This window comes from Abramis brama (assembly GCF_963993115.1).
Source record: "Abramis brama genome assembly, chromosome: 10".
NCBI lineage: Eukaryota > Metazoa > Chordata > Actinopteri > Cypriniformes > Leuciscidae > Abramis > Abramis brama.
Window position 1 is genome coordinate 41,995,420 of NC_139972.1, and position 6,156 is coordinate 42,001,575.

The following is a 6,156-nucleotide window of genomic DNA, read 5'->3' on the forward strand; positions in this document are numbered from 1 at the left end:
AAAAATAATAATAATATCACTGTTTTTTTAGTTTTTTTTTAGCACTTGTCAAGTCCATCAGTTTACAGGTCAAACTCCATCAGACATAAAACCCGACGGAGTTGACAAAACTGAATATTTTTCCACCTTAACCACGTGTTGGAGCAATTTTGTTTTGTTTTTTTCCTCAGTTGTAGCTGCCTTAATAAACATGATTTATCCCACAACTATTTACAGAAACTATTACACCGGGATTTGACATGTTAAAGCTGTGACCGCAGAAACTTCAACTTTGTTTGTATAAAATATAAAAAAAACCTTCAGGAATATTTTAACAGTTTCATTGTGTTTATTTCATTCATGTGTTTTTTTCATGTGCTCTAGTTCAGTCTTAATCACCTAGTTAATCTCCTAGTTCCCTGTGTATTTATACCCCTTCTCTCTCAGTTCATTGTTGGTTCTCATCAATATAAGTGTGGGTTTTTGCCTTTCACTTTAAATGAATCACTTTAATCACATTTTTTTTTAACTCTTTGTTTGGCAGTTTTACATTGTTTGTGACCTCCAAGACATGTTAAATTACAGGTATTTTCCAAGTATAGAGCATGTATTTAAAATAATACTTAAGAAATTATTTTACAATAAAAGCAACGAATGCACTGAGTATCTAGATGTTTTTTAGCTGTAACTTTTTAATTATTTTGATTTTGTCCCTTATCTCAAGAATCAGTGACTGTGTGTGTACAGCTGTTTATTTTGAAGTCAGATAGTAATCTGATCAACAACTATTTATATATATATATATATATATATATAAAACTTATTTTATTTATGTCATAAATAAATAAGAAAGTGAGTGATGAGTGAGTTCCTGAACCTCACCTGGACAGCTGAATCTCTAACAATATTCAAGAAACATCTGAAAACTCATCTCTTACAACAGCACTTAACTGCATCATGCTTACTCTTTAAAAGAAGAAATTCTATTGTCCCTCTTTCTTAATTTCTTAAAATTCCTGCTGTATTATTCTAGACAGTATTTGATACTTTGTGTGGTTAGCACTTCTGCTGTTATTGTTTCCTGTAGATGAATTGCTTCTTGTATTCCTCATTAAGTCGCTGTGGGTAAAATCGTCTGCTAAATGTATACAGTGGGTACAGAAAGTATTCATACCCCCGGTAAATATGATCAAAAATGGCTGTAAAAAATAAATCTTTAGTAGTACTTATGCTATGGCACCTGTCAAAATAATTGATGACTTCCGGTCCCGCCCACAGATAAGACATCTGGTCACCGCCCTTCCGGTTGACCGTTGACATGTCCCGCCCTTTCTGTCGTTTATAGATATGGATATGGATTGTCCTATTGACCCTTTGGTCATGTGTTTTGACAGTTTTATCTACCGGTGTCTTTCCGGCATATGTTGTTAGGGTTTGCCCTATCGTCCTAGCTAGTCGTAGATCATTTGGTTTGACAGAAAGTTTTTGACCCTATTTGACCCTTTTTTATCCGTAGATCATGTGGTTTTGACAGAAAGTTTGAATTTGTTGTCTGGTTCAGTTATATGGCAGTAACAGATGTCTATCACAAACACAGAAAATACACCCATCGTGTGCACAAGAGATAATGATTGTTTACAAAGGTGCTTACATCACCTTCTTGAACACTGATATCTCTGCTACACAGACGTCCACCCTCACATTCCAGAGCAATGTATATAAATGGGGGGGGGGAGTGTGTTGTAAAACCATCACCAGAAACATGAGCTACATGACCATGGATGATTCATCCTCTCCTGAATCCTCAGAGTCGGAGCTGAGCAACCAAATGATGGAAAGGCTGACTATGGCACGAGAAAACCTTTCGGACATGTCCGTTTGACAAGTTTTCTCCATGAAATTTCGGAATGGACTACAGCTGAATATGTAATGGGTAGGAACCGTGTATTCGGATACAAATTTCACAAACCAACTCGAGTTGTTACACTCTACACCACTGACAGCGTCGGAGAGTTTCAGACTGGGCAAGACGTGTGTCTGGTATTTCCTGTAAAAGACTGGACTCTCTTCTACAATCGTGTATGGAAGGATCTGAATGATTGTGGTGAGGAGCCTTTGTACATTTCAGAGTGGGACGGGGTAAACGATAATGTCCGGTACCGTGTGGTAGGTGACCATACTAACAAGAACCCTAGTGATTCTGTTTACATATTCTGCTGTAAAGACAAGACAAAGCTCAAAAACAAGCGGTCTGCGCGCATACGGCCTAACGAGCATCACAAACTGTATGAAATGCAATTTTTGTTCGACTGGGGCGATCTGAATCTCCTGAATATGGTTTTTTCAGTCATCGACAAAATGTTCAAATGGTGTGACATGCATGACGGATACAATAAAATTAAAGTGCAGCTGTTCCACCCTGAGACATGTGGACGGAGCGGCATATGGTCTCGGCCATCCCCACCCATTTACTACAGCCATCCTAAAGCTCGCAAGCCAGACCTACTCAAATAACGTCTATTAATCAGGTTTTGAGTGCTACAACAACCCCCGCCCCCTTTACTACAACTATCATAAATTCCTGCGACCAGACCCTTCCAAGCAACATTTATAAACCATGGCTGAAGACGCCGCTTCAGAACCCCATCATGTATGCAGCTGCGGTATCTCTTTCGGCAGCATTCTCGACCCTCCCGACGACAACGCAACCATCCATACTCTGACTGACGCCTGCGGGCCATTGGGCATACACAAAGACTGGGCTCCGGCTAAAACTATCAAACGTCGCATAGACTTTGAATCATGCATTGAAAGCGATTGGGGTCCGGGTAACATTTTCAACCCTGAACCATTGGACCTGCGCAAAGACTGGGCTCTGGCTGAAAGACGCAAACGTAGCTTAGACTGGGATCCGGAGATCGAGTGCGACTGCGGTTGTACTAAACCTTGGTCACCACCACTATCCAACAAAAAGCTTGAATCTCGCAACCTGGCTGACCTCTCTCATGCTAAACCCGGTTTCGATGCTACAGACGGATGTTTCAGCGACGTGGGATTCAAAATCATAAAAGCCGCGACAGTGGTTTTGCTGCAACATCTCATCGGAAAGAAGCTGAAGGACGACTGCGAGGGGTGTGAGATTGATCACCCCAGTCAACTGCAACATTCCTGCCTGTTCGACCCACCTAACTACTACTTTGACACACATTTTGATGAACTTTCAGGCAAACTGTTTAAACCCTTTTTTCATTCAGTCATCACTACCCTTCTGGAGCGGTGTGGGTTAAAATCTCAACCCCAACGTATTCAAGGAACAGTCGGGACTATTCTGCACGAATTAAAAGACGAACCATTCATCGCCGCTAAGCTAGAAGAAATCAGGACGAGACTTCTGGACAAACCCTGTGAGGAAATAGTGCACGACGTCGTTGATCTCTGGGAAGGTATTTCGATCGTGAATGGAGAGTGACCAAGACCCCACCAGTATGGGTGCTGCCAGTAGCCTAACCAGCTGTATGGAATACCTGTTTAAAGGACATTACAGACGACAGATGACCAAACTGATGAAAAAGATTATCGATTTTGCATCACGCGACGGTCATCCACCTATGGAGGCAACTACGCGTGAAGCAAATTTCAAGAAACAAATGGTGTATATAAGAGGAGCCGCTAATTCATGGGATGATTTGACGGACAAATGTTCTTATGGCTTCGATCCCCCCGCTGTAATGATAAAACAGGTTCTAGATATGATGTGTGAATCGCAACTCCCGCTCGGGGTCACCGATGTGCTATGTACTTGTACCTATGTGGTTGATGTGTGTACCGAGCTGGTGAAGAAATCAAAAGAAGAATATGACATCAATGATGAGAACGATGCTGTTAAAATTATCGAAATGGATGTCGCCATCGGTGAAATTGTTGAAATGTACGTCGATTACATCCTAGACAAAAACATGATGGCCTGTCGCGATTTTCTTTTCTGGTTAGACTATCAGTGATCCATTTTACTTAGACTATGCATGTAACATCGTTATATCTAATTTTACTATATTCCGTTTTGTACTAACATCATTATATTCAATTTTACTTAGATTTTGTTGTACTAACATTATTATTATTATTATTATTATTATTATATCCATGTATACTATCTTTTATTATATCCATTTTACATGCGTTATATTAACACCATTTTACTTCAATCATGTATCCTGTAATTTTTTTAATAAAAGATTGATTCAAACCACATGTACGAGTTATTCTTTTGCAGCGGTTGAAACGGCAGCATGTCGGAGCTCATGAAAAAGGCTTATTATACACCCTCCAACCCCGGCTCTTTAGGGGGTAAAAAACGATTAAAAGACGCCGTCTTAAAAGATAGCGGGGTTCGTCTAAGCGATAAAAGGGTTTCAGAATGGTTGTCTGGTGAGGATGCTTACACTTTACACAAAACAGCTCCTATAAAATACAAACGAAATAGAGTGGTTGTGTACGGGGTCGATACCCAGTTCCAGGCCGATCTAGTCGACATGATCGCCTATGCCAAGGATAACGACGGCAATAAATATCTGTTGACTTGCATAGACGTATTTAGCAAGTACGCATGGACTCGTGTGTTGAAGAATAAGAGTGGGCCCGAGGTCGCTAGAGCGTTCGAGTCTATACTCGAGGAGGGTCGTGTGCCACAGAAATTGCAGACGGATCAGGGGAAGGAATTTTTTAACAAACAATTTCAAGATGTAATGAAAAAGCACAACATTGATCATTTCGCTACCGCTACCGATTTGAAAGCCAGCGTCGTAGAACGATTTAATAGAACGTTAAAGAGTCGTATGTGGAGATTTTTAACAGCTACAAATTCCCGACAATACACAGATGTTTTACAAGACATTATGCAGGGGTACAACACCAGTTATCACCGAAGTATCTGCATGAGACCCGTGGACGTCGACAAAGTAAACGAGGATCAAGTGTTTCAAAACTTGTATGGTGATATAAAGAAGACCGAGAGAGCCGTATTTAATTTCAAAGTCGGCGACGTCGTCAGGATTTCTAAAGTGAGAGGCCCGTTCGCCAAAGGTTATGAGCAGAACTACACGGAAGAATTTTTCACCATATCCGCATGCATTCCGCGACAACCCCCGGTCTACAGACTCAGCGATTATGACGGTGATGTCATCGAGGGGGTTTTTTATGAAAAAGAGTTGCAAAAAATAATTGTGAGTAAAAACAAATCTTTTAAGGTGGAAAAGATTTTAGGTCAGAAAAAACAAGGGAAATCTACGCTTGTTTTAGTGAAATGGCTAGGCTGGCCTTCAAAATTCAATAGTTATATAGATAAAAAAACACTGTTGGACTTAAAACACCCCGACGTTTAATGGATGAGTTCATACGAGCGAAGGACAGTCATGGACGATCAAGGGTTCTACATTACGCTACCGTGCAATGCATCGAGGTCGGTTTACCCCGAAAATCGCATATCCTGCTATACAACCAGGTTAGCAAAAGCTATACAATTGAAAGGACAATGGGAGGTGGGGCTCGCCGAAATCGAATATCCTAGAAGTTGGTATAACTTTAATGACAAAGACGGGAATTTCACCCTGTACACAAGTCCCGTATACAAAAATAGTGGGGGCCCAAAAGATGCGCTTAAAGAAGACTTACCCAAGTTTATTGTATCGAGGGAATTATACATATCTGGTGGGTACTACGCGAACATTCGTGCGATCCTCCGTGTGATAAATCAACTTCTAGCCTCCACGGCCGTATTGGATTACGATGAATTAAAAAACAAAGTGTTTCTGATCGCGAAACCCAATGTTTCAGTCAGCTTTCAAGGCAGACTCGCCACTATTTTAGGAATGATACCGGACGATGCTCTCGGACGTTCGAACTACCATAAAGAAGCAGATTTTACTACGAGCCATATCACGTACGCTCCTCATCAATCCGATATCAACGCTGGGTTCTACACAATGTACGTTTACACCGACATCATTCAATATCAATCGGTCGGTGATTCTTACGTTCCGCTTTTGAGATGCGTACATATATCGGGTAAAAGCAACGACACGGTCATTTCTAGATACGACAACCCGCATTACGCATCGATCAACAAGGATCACATCACCAGCATTACCATAGAGTTGAAGGACGACCAAAACCGCGAAA